We start from the raw sequence: 12,498 nt of genomic DNA, 5'->3' as shown, positions 1-12,498 counted from the left end.
GCTATCTTGAGAGAAGCCTCTAGTGAAACCTATGGCCCCCGGGTCTATCTTTTATCATATAAACTTCCAATCTACTTTTATTTGCATCTTTACTTTTTGCATCTATCTTATAAAATACCAAAAATATATTTATCTTATCATACTATCTCTATCAGATCTCACTTTCGCAAGTGGCCATGAAGGGATTGACAACCCCTTTATTGCATTGGTTGCGAGTTCTTTGTTTGTTTGTGTAGGTGCGTGGGACTTTTGAGGAGCCTCCTACTGGATTGATACCTTGGTTCTCAAAAACTGAGGGAAATACTTACGCTGCTATTGCTGCATCACCCTTTCCTCTTCAAGGAAAACCAAGGCAAGCTCAAGACGTAGCAAGAAGGATTTCTAGCGCCGTTGCCGGGGAGGTCTTCGCTCAAGTCAAGACATACCAAGTACCCATCACAAACTCATCTCCCTCGATTTACATTATTTGCCATTTTCCTCTCCCCCACTTCACCCTTGCCGTTTTATTTTCCCTCTCTTTCCCAATCTTCTCCTCTCTTTTTCGCTTGCCTTTTTCTGTTTGCTTGTGTGTTGGATTACTTGTTGCCATGGCGCAAGATAATACCAAATTGTGTGATTTCTCCAATACCAATAACAATGATTTCCTTAGTACTCCGATTGCTCCTCTTAATGATGTTGAGTCTTGTGAAATCAATACTGCTTTGCTGAATCTTGTTATGAAAGATCAATTCGCCGGCCCTCCTAGTGAAGATGCCGCTACTCATCTAAACAACTTTGTTGATTTGTGTGATATGCAAAAGAAGAAAGATACGGATAATGATATTGTTAAATTGAAGTTATTTCCGTTTTCACTTAGAGATCGTGCTAAAGTTTGGTTTTGGTCTTTGCCTAAAAATAGTATTGATTCTTGGAACAAGTGCAAAGATGCTTTTATCTCTGAGTATTTTCCTCCCGCTAAGATCATCACTCTTAGGAACGATATTATGAATTTTAAACAACTTGATCATGAGCATGTTGCCAAATCTTGGGAAAGAATGAAATTGATGATTCGCAATTGCCCTACTCATGGTTTGAATTTATGGATGATCATACAAAAATTTTATGCCGATTTGAACTTTGGTTCTAGAAATCTCTTAGATTCAGCCGTGGGAGGGACGTTTATGGAAATCACATTAGGAGATGCTACAAAACTTCTTGATAATATTATGGCTAATTATTCTCAATGGCACACCTAAAGATCTTCTAGTAAAAAAGTGCATGTTATAGAAGAAATCAATGTTTTGAGTGGAAAGATGGATGAACTTATGAAGTTGTTTGCTACTAAAAATACTCCTCTTGATCCCAATGATATGCCTTTGTCTACTTTGATTGAGAATAATAATGAATCTATGGATGTGAATTTTGTTGGTAGGAATAGTTTCGGAAACAACGCTTGTAGAGGAAACTTTAATCCTAGACCGTTCCCTAGTAATTCCTCTAATAATTATGGAAATTCCTACAATGATTCTTATGGTAATTTCAATAAGATGCCCTCTGATTTTGAGAATAGTGTGAAAGAATTTATGATTTCTCAAAAGAAGTTAATGCTTTGCTTGAAGAAAAATTGCCCAAAGTTGATGATTTGGCTAGGAACATTGATAGACTTTCGCTTGATGTTGATTCTCTTAAACTTAGATCTACTCCTCCTAAGCATGATATCAATGAGTCTCTCAAAGCCATGAGAATTTCCATTGATGAGTGAAAGGAAAGAACCGCTAGATTGCGTGCTAAGAAAGATTGCTTTGTAAAGGTGTGTTCTTCTAGTTTCAATGAAAATAATGATGAAGATCTTAAAGTTATTGATGTGTCTCCTATTAGATATTTGTTTTGCAATATGAATCTTGATAATAATGGGACTGGAGATGAGTCAACTTCAGTTAGAAGGCATCCCAAGAATTCGGAGTTTTAAGATCTTGATGCTAAATTTGGTAAAAGTGGGATTGGAGAGGTCATGACTTTAAATAGCATTGAACCCACTGTCTCGGATTTCAAGGAATTTGATTATGATAATTGTTCTTTAGAAGGTTGTATTTCCTTGTTGCAATCCGTTGTTAATTCTCCGCATGCTTATAGTCAAAATAAAGCTTTTACCAAACATATCGTTGATGCCTTGATGCAATCTTATGATGAAAAACTTAATTTGGAAGTTTCTATACCTAGAAAGCTTAATGATGAATGGGAACCTAATATAAAGATTAGAATTAAAGATCATGAGTGTTTTGCTTTGTGTGATTTGGGTGCTAGTGTTTCCACGATTCCGAAAACTTTATGTGATATTCTAGGTTTCCATGATCTTGATGATTGCTCTTTAAATTTGCACCTTGCGGATTCCACCATTAAAAATCCAATGGGAAGGATCAATTATGTTCTCATTGTTGCAAATAGAAATTTGGTGCCCATAGAATTATCGTTCTTGATATAGATTGCAATCTTTCTTGCCCTATTATTCTTGGTAGACCTTTCCTTAGAACGATTGGCGCGATTATTGATATGAAGGAAGGGAATATTAGATTCCAATTTCCATTAAAGAAAGGGATGGAGAACTTTCCAAGAAAGAAAGTCAAATTACCTTATGAATCTATCATGCAGGCTACTTATGAATTGAGTGCCAAAGATGGCACTACTTAGATCTATCTTCGCTTTTATGGCTAGCTAGGGGCGTTAAACGATAGCGCTAGTTGGGAGGCAACCCAATTTTATTTGTGTTTTGTGTTTTTGTTCCTGTTTAGTAATAAATTTTGCATCTACATTCTATTTAGATGTGTTTTTATGTTTTAGTTAGTGTTTGTGCCAAGTAGAACCTATAGGATAACCTATGATGATTGTTAATTTGAATCTGCTGAAAAACAGAAACTTTGCACGCACGAAATTAGTTTTGTTAAATCACAGAGACATGCTTTTGTGTTGCTTTTTTTTCTGCTGATCAATAGACAAAAATTCCAGGACTTCCTATTTTGGTAGGATTTTTAGAGTTCCAAAAGTTTGCGTTAGTTACAGATTGCTACAAACTGTTCTGTTTTTGACAGATTCTGTTTTTCGTGTGTTGTTTGCTTATTTTGATGCATCTATGGCTAGTAAAATATTTTATAAACCATAGAGAAGTTGGAATACAGTAGGTTTAACACCAAAATAAATAAATAATGATTTCATTACAGTACCTTATGTGGTGGTTTTGTTTTCTTTCACTAACGGAGCTTATGAGATTTCCTGTTGAGTTTGGTGTTGTGAAGTTTTCAAGTTTTGGGTAAAGATTTGATGGACTATGGAATAAGGAGTGGCAAGAGCCTAAGCTTGGGGATGCCCATGGCACCCCGAGATATTCAAGAATAGCCAAAAGCCTAAGCTTGGGGATGCCCCGGGAAGGCATCCCCTCTTTCGTCTTCTTTCATTGGTAACTTTACTTGGAGCTATATTTTTATTCGCCACATGATATGTGTTTTGCTTGGAGCGTCGTGTATTATATTAGTCTTTGATTTTTAGTTTACCACAATCAGCCTTGCTATACACACCTTTTGGGAGAAGCCTACTTGATTGAATTTGCTAGAATACTCTATGTGCTTCACTTATATCTTTTGAGCTTGATAGTTTTTGCTCTAGTGCTTCACTTATATCATTTAGAGCACGACGGTGGCTTATTTTTGTAGAAATTGCTAGTCTCTCGTGCTTCACTTATATTATTTTGAGAGTCTTTTAGAACAGCATGGTATTTGCTATGGTTATAAAATTGGTCCTAGAATGGTAGGCATCCAAGTTGGGTATAATAAAAACTATCATAGGAAGTGAAATGGATGCTATGATCAATTTGATACTTGATAATTGTTTTGAGATATGGAGGTAGTGATATTAAAGTCATGCTAGTTGTGTGATTATGAATTTAAAGAATGCTTGTGTTGAAGTTAGCAAGTCCCGTAGCATGCAAGTATGGTTAAAGTTGTGTAACAAATTTGAAACATGAAGTGTACCTGGCTTGTGCATCCTTATGAGTGGCGGTCGGGGACGAGCGATGGTCTTTTCCTACCAATCTATCCCCCTAGGAGCTTTCGCGTAGTGCTTGATTTTTGATGACTTCTAAATTTTTGCAATAAGTATATGAGTTCTTTTGACTAATGTTGAGTCCATGGATCATACGCACTTTTACCTTTCCACCTTTGCTAGCCTCTTCAGTACCGTGCATTGCCCTTTCTCACCTTGAGAGTTGGTGCAAACTTCGCTGGTGCATCCAAACCCCGTGATACGATACGCTCTATCACACATAAACCTCCTTATATCTTCCTCAAAACAGCCACCATACCTACCTATTATGGCATTTCCATAGCCATTCCGAGATATATTGCCATGCAACTTTCCACCGTTCCATTCATCATCATCATGACATACTTTACTTTTGTCATATTGCCATTGCATGATCATGTAGTTGACATCGTATTTGTGGCAAAGCCACCATGCATAATTTTTCATACATGTCACTCTTGATTCATTGCACCATCCCGGTACACCGCCGAAGGCATTCATATAGAGTCATATCTTGTTCTAGTTTCGAGTTGTAATTCTTGTGTTGTAATCAATAAAAGTGTGATGATCATCATTATTAGAGCATTGCCCAAAAGAAAAAAAGAAAAAAAAAGAAAGGCCAAAAAAAGTCCCAAAAAAATAAAAATAAAAAAATAAAAGGGGCAATGTTACTATCTCCTTTTCCACACTTGTGCTTCAAAGTAGCACTATGTTCTTCATATAGCGAGTCTCATATATTGTGCTTCAAAGTAGCTCCATGTTTTCATATAGTGAGTCTCATAGTTGTCACTTTCTTATACTAGTGGGAATTTTTCATTATAGAACTTGGCTTGTATATTCCTATGATGGGCTTCCTCAAATGCCCTAGGTCTTCGTGAGCAAGCAAGTTGGATGCACACCCACTAGTTTTCTTTTGTTGAGCATTCATTTATAGCTCTAGTGCATCCGTTGCATGGCAATCCCTACTCCTCATGTTGACATCAATTGGGCATCTCCATAGCCCGTTCATTATCCTCATCAATGTGAGACTTTATCCTTTTTTGTCTTCTCCACACAATCCCCATCATCATATTCTATTCCACCCATAGTGCTATATCCATGGCTCACGCTCATGTATTGCGTGCAGGTTGAAAAAGTTTGAGATTATTTAAGTATGAAACAATTGCTTGGCTTGTCATCGGGGGTATAGAAGTTGGGAACATCTTTGTGTGATGAAAATGAAGCATAGCCTAACTATATGATTTTGTAGGGATGAACTTTCTTTAGCCATGTTATTTTGAGAAGACATGATTGCTTTGATTAGTATGCTTGAAGTGTTACTATTTTCTTATCAATATGAACTTTTATTTTGAATCATTTGGATCTGAACATTCATGCCATAATAAAGAAAATTACATTGAGAATTATGCTAGGTAGCATTCCACATCAAAAATTCTGTTTTTATCATTTACCTACTCGAGGACGAGTAGGAATTAAGCTTGGGGATGCTTGATACGTCTCCAACGTATCTATAATTTTTTATTGTTCCATGCTATTATATTACCCCTTTTGGATGTTTATGGGCTTTATTTTACACATTTATATCATTTTTGGGACTAACCTACTAACCGGAGGCCCAACCCCATTGCTATTTTTTGCCTATTTCAGTATTTCGAAGAAAAGGAATATCAAACGGAGTCCAAACGGAGTGAAACCTTCGAGAGCGTGATTTTTGGAATGAACGTGATCCAGAGGACTTGGAGTGCAAGCCAAGCAGCAGCCGAGGCGGCCACGAGATAGGAGGGTGCACCCATCCCTACAGGGCGTGCCCCCTGTCTTGTGGGCCCCTCGGGCAGCCACCGACGTACTTCTTCCTCGTATATATACCTACGTACCCTGAAAACATCCAGGGAGCCAACGAAACACAATTTCCACCGCCGTAACCTTCTGTATCCGCGAGATCCCATCTTGGAGCCTTCGCCGGCGCTCCGCTAGAGGGGGAATCGACCATGGAGGGCTTCTACATCAACACCATAGCCCCTCCAATGAGTTGTGAGTAGTTTACCACAAACCTTTGGGTCCATAGTTATTAGCTAGATGGCTTCTTCTCTCTTTTTGGATCTCAATACAAAGTTCTCCCCTCACTTGTGGAGATCTATTCGATGTAAACTCTTTTTGCAGTGTGTTTGTCGAGATCCGATGGGTTTATGATCAAGTTTATCTATGAGAAATATTTGAATCTCCTCTGAATTCTTTTATGTATGGTTGAGTTATCTTTGCAAGTCTCTTCGAATTATCAGTTTGGTTTGGCCTATTAGATTGATCTTTCTTGCCATGGGAGAAGTACTTAGCTTTGGGTTCAATCTTGCGGTGTCCTTCCCCATGGTAGCAGGGGCAGCAAGGCACGTATTGTATTGTTGCCATCGAGGATAAAAAGATGGGGTTTATATCATATTGCTTGAGTTTATCCCTCTACATCATGTCATCTTGCTTAATGCGTTACTCTGTTCTTTATGAACTTAATACTCTAGATGCAGGCAGGAGTCGGTCGATGTGTGGAGTAATAGTAGTAGATGCAGGCAGGAGTCGGTCTACTTGTTGCGGACGTGATGCTTATATACATGATCATGCCTAGATAATCTCATAATTATTCGCTTTTCTATCAATTGCTCGACAGTAATTTGTTCACCCACCGTAATACTTATGCTATCTTGAGAGAAGCCTCTAGTGAAACCTATGGCCCTCGGGTCTATCTTTTATCATATAAACTTCCAATCTACTTTTATTTGCACCTTTACTTTTTGAATCTATCTTATAAAATACCAAAAATATATTTATCTTATCATACTATCTCTATCAGATCTCACTTTCGCAAGTGGCCGTGAAGGGATTGACAACCCCTTTATTGCATTGGTTGCGAGTTCTTTGTTTGTTTGTGTAGGTGCGTGGGACTTTTGAGGAGCCTCCTACTGGATTGATACCTTGGTTCTCAAAAACTAAGGGAAATACTTACGCTACTATTGCTGCATCACCCTTTCCTCTTCAAGGAAAACCAACGCAAGCTCAAGACGTAGCAGCACCTAGCAAAATTGTTGATCCCACTAGCATCAAACGCGGTGAGGACTATGCTGATGAATGGGCCAAGCGGCAAGCCAAGTTGGCCAAACAGGTCAACGAAGCAATGAGGAAATTCAACGAAGACTCAGTTGTTGCTGCTGCTGAGGCCTCTACTAGCAAGAAGACTATGCCTAAGAAGCCTGCTCGGAAACCACATTCCTCAGCAATGCCCTCACGGCCTATTCCTCAAGATGCTCCAGTTCCTCAAGTTGCAAAACCCTCAGCTCCTCCAGCAAAGTCCTCGGCACATGTGCATCTCGCCTCTTACCAAAGGACCACAGGCATCTCAATTGCCTAAGGAGCATATGCAAGTTCTTCAGCTCCTCCTCAGTCTTCAACAGGCCCCACTTTGCCGAAGACCAAGGCCACTGCTGGACGAGGCACTAGACCAAGTCCTCACAAGAAGCAAGTTGCCTTCCAAGTGCCGTCAAATGATGACGAAGCTGGTGAGGAGGAATTAGCCGAAATCATCAAAGACAGACAACAAAGGGCCGCTAGAGCCAAGGGTAGTGATGTGCCACTCATGCTGGATCCGAAGAAGATCCTGGACTTCATTGACCTCTGGCACAAGGACCCAAACACTCCCTTGCCGGAATTAAACCTCACACCTGGCCGAAGTCATATGTTGACGGCTTTCATCTCTGAAGAAAAATGGAAATTTGAGAAAGCCAGGTCCGTGAAGAAAACACAGTACAAGAAACAACGCTTTCTGAAGGACAATGTTCTAACGCTATCGCTTGATGAACTTGTCGCTCTGCATCTGAGATCAAGAAACTCAGTGATGAATTTGACGCCTACAAGGCAGAATGGCTGGGAGCCAAGGTCAGATTCATCAGAATGGCGAAGGGATTTACACCCAATGTTGCTGCTCCAACGCACATTGAAATTCCTCAGGATGAAGCATCTGCACAGCCAACTGAAGAACATGCCAACACCGCTGATGAAAATCAGGTTGCTGATGAGACTGAAAGCACCAGGGCTGATGAAGCTATTCCAGCCGCTGAAGAAATTGCCAGGGCAACCACTAGTGTTGCGCTTGAAGAACAAGACAGGCCAGCTGAAGCATGTGACGCTGCGCCTGAGGAAACTGAAGAAGTCAGGACAACTACATCAGTTATGCCTGAAGAAACTGCACCAATTTTCTCTGCCCCTCCTGCACCAACGCCAACACCAAGTCCTATCCTTCCTTCTGCATTAGAAGTGAAGAAAACCAAGGTTGCAGAGCGAGCAACAGCGAAGAAAAGGAAAGCATCTGCTTCCTTAGTGTCTTCTGCTCCCAAGAAGGCGAAGACTTTGACCAGCTCATTTGCAAATCCAATAGATGTTGTTCCTCTTTCAAGCATGCCATCAAAGGAAATCATTCCTTTTGGTGAAGATTATGTGATTCCAAGTGAATTATATGAAGAAGATCCTTCTGCTGCTTCGACAGAGCAGATGGATGAAGAAAATGAAGTGGACAATGTCACTTCAACCCCTCTGGTATCATCGCCCATGCCTCAGTTCACGGCTGAAGATGCAGGAGTTGAGGAAATTGATGAAGAAGAAGACGACGTGGACATTGGGTGCACCACTCCAGTGTTGAATGATGACTATTGGGAAAGTCATCACACCAATTCTCCCATGTTCACCCCACTGCAACAGATTCCTCAGTCCCCAGTCTAGACTGAAGAAATTCATACGGGCTCTGATGAACCTCAAGCACCTCTTCTTACCATGCCTGAAAAAATTCCAGCCACTAGTGCTGATGATAAAGCTGTTGAAGAAAAGGAGACCCAAGCTGCCACTGAAATGGAAACTGACATTCCTCAGCCTGTGGCCCCTGAGACTGTGATTCAAGAGGCAGCGAAGACATTGACTGATACTCCTCATCCCAAGTCAAAGAATCCTTTCTCAAACACGCAGAAGTTCAAGGCTGATGACTTCTTTCATGAGCATGTATTCTTCACTGATTACAATCCATATGATCTGCTCGTCTTTGAAGGAAGCGTTTCTCGACAACCAGTCAGATGAGCTTCTATTCTTCACTGCTATCCGATAAAGACAAGATCTTTGACCATGAGCATATTCCTCATGTGGATATGGAATCGCTGCCTTGCTTCACCCCATTCCTTAGTGTTCTTCATAACGCTAGGCTACTCAACTTCTGCACTGATATATGTGATTGGAATGAAGAGCTAATTCTTCAATTCTACGCGACGCTGCACATCATCGGCAATTATGATGATATAAAATCTTGGGTGTTGGACTAGATGACAGAGAACACACACTTCAAAGCACTGGTCTCTGAATTGCTTCATGCCCTGCCTGTCAGTCCTCCCCTTGAAGGTGCACGTCTCCTCTATCATGAACCTGAGCTCTCTGATCATTTCGTGCAAGTGTTGATGAAGCCGCTGAAGTCTGGCCAAGCCCCAAGAACCAAATTCCTCGTGAAGGAATTGCTTTATGTGCCTCATACTGTCTATCGCATTTTGACCAAGACCCTGAGTCCTATCAAAGGCCACAACTCAAATGATGAAGAAGTCGTTGGCATCATGAAGAATCTGCTATTCAATATCATGCATGGTATTCCAGTCAGCTACCATGATTTCCTCATGAGGACTATGGAAAATGTTGCTCTCTCTTCGTTTGAATTGAAGCCTTACGCTCCCTGGATAATGAAATTCATCAGATCAAGGTCTTCAACCAACTACAAGGCTGATACACTTAACCAATTAACTACTTGCCCCCATTGAAGTCCTCAAGCGGACTATTTCCTTAGCTGATGAAAAGGGCCAGGCCACTATTATTGATGAAGGCATTCGTCCATTGGATGGACAGTTCCGCAAAGCTGCATCTTACTCCACCAATGATGACTCTACCACTCATGACTCTGCCACCAATGCTTCAAAGCAAAATCCTCAAGGCACAGCTCCAAGGGTGATGACTGATCGTGAGCTACTCCTCAGTCTTCATTAGAAGGTCGATCACAACCACAAATGGGTCAAGCGTCAGTTTGGTTCAATTCTTCACAACATGACTGCTACACACAATTCAGTGAAGAAGAACCATTACTACCTCCATGAAGTATTTGATCGCACCGGGCCTGTTCTATCTCATTGATGTCTACTACACAACCTTCTTCTTGTAGACGTTGTTGGGCCTCCAAGTGCAGAAGTTTGTAGGACAGTAGCAAATTTCCCTCAAGTGGATGACCTAAGGTTTATCAATCTGTGGGAGGCGTAGGTTGAAGATGGTCTCCCTCAAGCAACTCTGCAACCAAATAACAAAGAGTCTCTTGTGTCCCCAACACACCCAATACAATGGTAAATTGTATAGGTGCACTAGTTCGGCGAAGAGATGGTGATACAAGTGCAATATGGATGGTAGATATAGGTTTTTGTAATCTGAAATTATAAAAACAGCAAGGTAACTAATGATAAAAGTGAGCGAGAACGGTATTGCAATTCTTCGAAACAAGGCCTAAGGTTCATACTTTCACTAGTGCAAGTTCTCTCAACAATAATAACATAATTGGATCATATAACTATCCCTCAATATGCAACCAAGAGTCACTCCAAAGTCATTAATAGCGGAGAACAAATGAGGATATTATTGTAGGGTATGAAACCACCTCAAAGTTATCCTTTCTGATCGATCTATTCAAGAGTCTGTAGTAAAATAACACGAAGCTATTCTTTCCGTTCAATCTATCGTAGAGTTCGTACTAGAATAACACCTTAAGAAACAAATCAACCAAAACCCTAATGTCACCTAGACACTCCAATGCCACCTCAAGTATCCGTGGGCATGATTATACGATATGCATCACACAATCTCAGATTCATCTATTCAACCAACACAAAGTACTTCAAAGAGTGCCCCAAAGTTTCTACCGAAGGTCAAGACAAAAATGTGTGCCAACCCCTATGCATAAGTTCACAAGGTCACTGAACCCGCAAGTTGATCACCAAAACATACATCAAGTAGATCAATAGAATACCCCATTGTCACCATGAGTATCCCACACAAGACATACATAAAGTGTTCTCAAATCCTTAAAGACTCAATCCGATAAGATAACTTCAAAGGGAAAACTCAATCCATTATAAGAGAGTAGAGGGGAAGAAACATCATAAGATCCAACTATAATAGCAAAGCTCGCGATACATCAAGATCGTGCCAAATCAAGAACATGAGAGAGAGAGAGAGATCAAACACATAGCTACTGGTACATACCCTCAGCCCCGAGGGTGAACTACTCCCTCCTTGTCATGCAGATTGCCGGGATGATGAAGATGGCCACCGATGAGGGATCCCCCTCCGGCAGGGTGTCGGAATAGGGTCCCTATTGGTTTTTTGGTGGCTACAGAGGCTTGTGGCGGCGGAACTCCCGATCTATTATGCTCTGGATGTTTTTGAGGTATATCGGTATATATAGGAGGAAGAAGTAGGTCGGTGGAGCTGTGAAGGGCCCACGAGGGTGGGGGTGCGCCCAGGGGGGGTAGGCACGCCTCCCTGCCTCGTGGCCTCCTCGCTTCTTTCTTGACGTCCACTCCAAGTCCTCTGTATCACGTTTGTTCCAAAAATCACTCTCCCGAAGGTTTCATTCTGTTTGGATTCCGTTTGATATTCCTTTTCTGCGAAACACTGAAATAGGCAAAAAACTGCAATTTGGACTGGGCCTCCGGTTAATAGTTTAGTCCCAAAAATAATATAAAAGTATATAATAAAGCCCATTAAACATCCAAAACAGATAATATAATAGCATGGAACAATCAAAAATTATAGATACGTTGGAGACGTATCAAGCATCCCCAAGCTTAATTCCTGCTCGTCCTCGAGTAGGTAAATGATAAAAACAGAATTTTTGATGTGGAATGCTACCTAACATAATTTTCAATGTAATTCTCTTTATTGTGGCATGAATGTTCAGATCCAAAAGATTCAACATAAAAGTTTAATATTGACATAAAAATAGTAATACTTCAAGCATGCTAACCAAGCAGCTTATGTCTTATCCAAATAACATAGCAACAGAAAGCTTATCCCTACAAAATCATATAGTTTGGCCATGGTTCATTTTCGTCACACAAAATGCTCCCATCATGCACAACCCCGGTTTCAGCCAAGCAATTGGTTCATACTTTTTAACGTGCTTCAGCCTTTTCAACCCTGACATAATACATGAGCGTAAGCCATGGACATAGCACTATGGGTGGAGTAGAGTATGATGATAAGGATTATGTGAGAAAACAAAAAAGTAGAAAGTCTGACATTGACGCGGCTAATCAACGGGCTATGGAGATGCCCATCAATTGATGTCAATACGAGGAGTAGGGATTGCCATGCAACGGATGCACTAGAGCTATAAAT

Source organism: Triticum dicoccoides, chromosome 7B (genome assembly GCF_002162155.2).
Source record: "Triticum dicoccoides isolate Atlit2015 ecotype Zavitan chromosome 7B, WEW_v2.0, whole genome shotgun sequence".
Lineage (NCBI taxonomy): Eukaryota > Viridiplantae > Streptophyta > Magnoliopsida > Poales > Poaceae > Triticum > Triticum dicoccoides.
The sequence above is the reverse complement of the archived record's forward strand: the minus strand, read 5'-3'. Positions refer to the sequence as shown.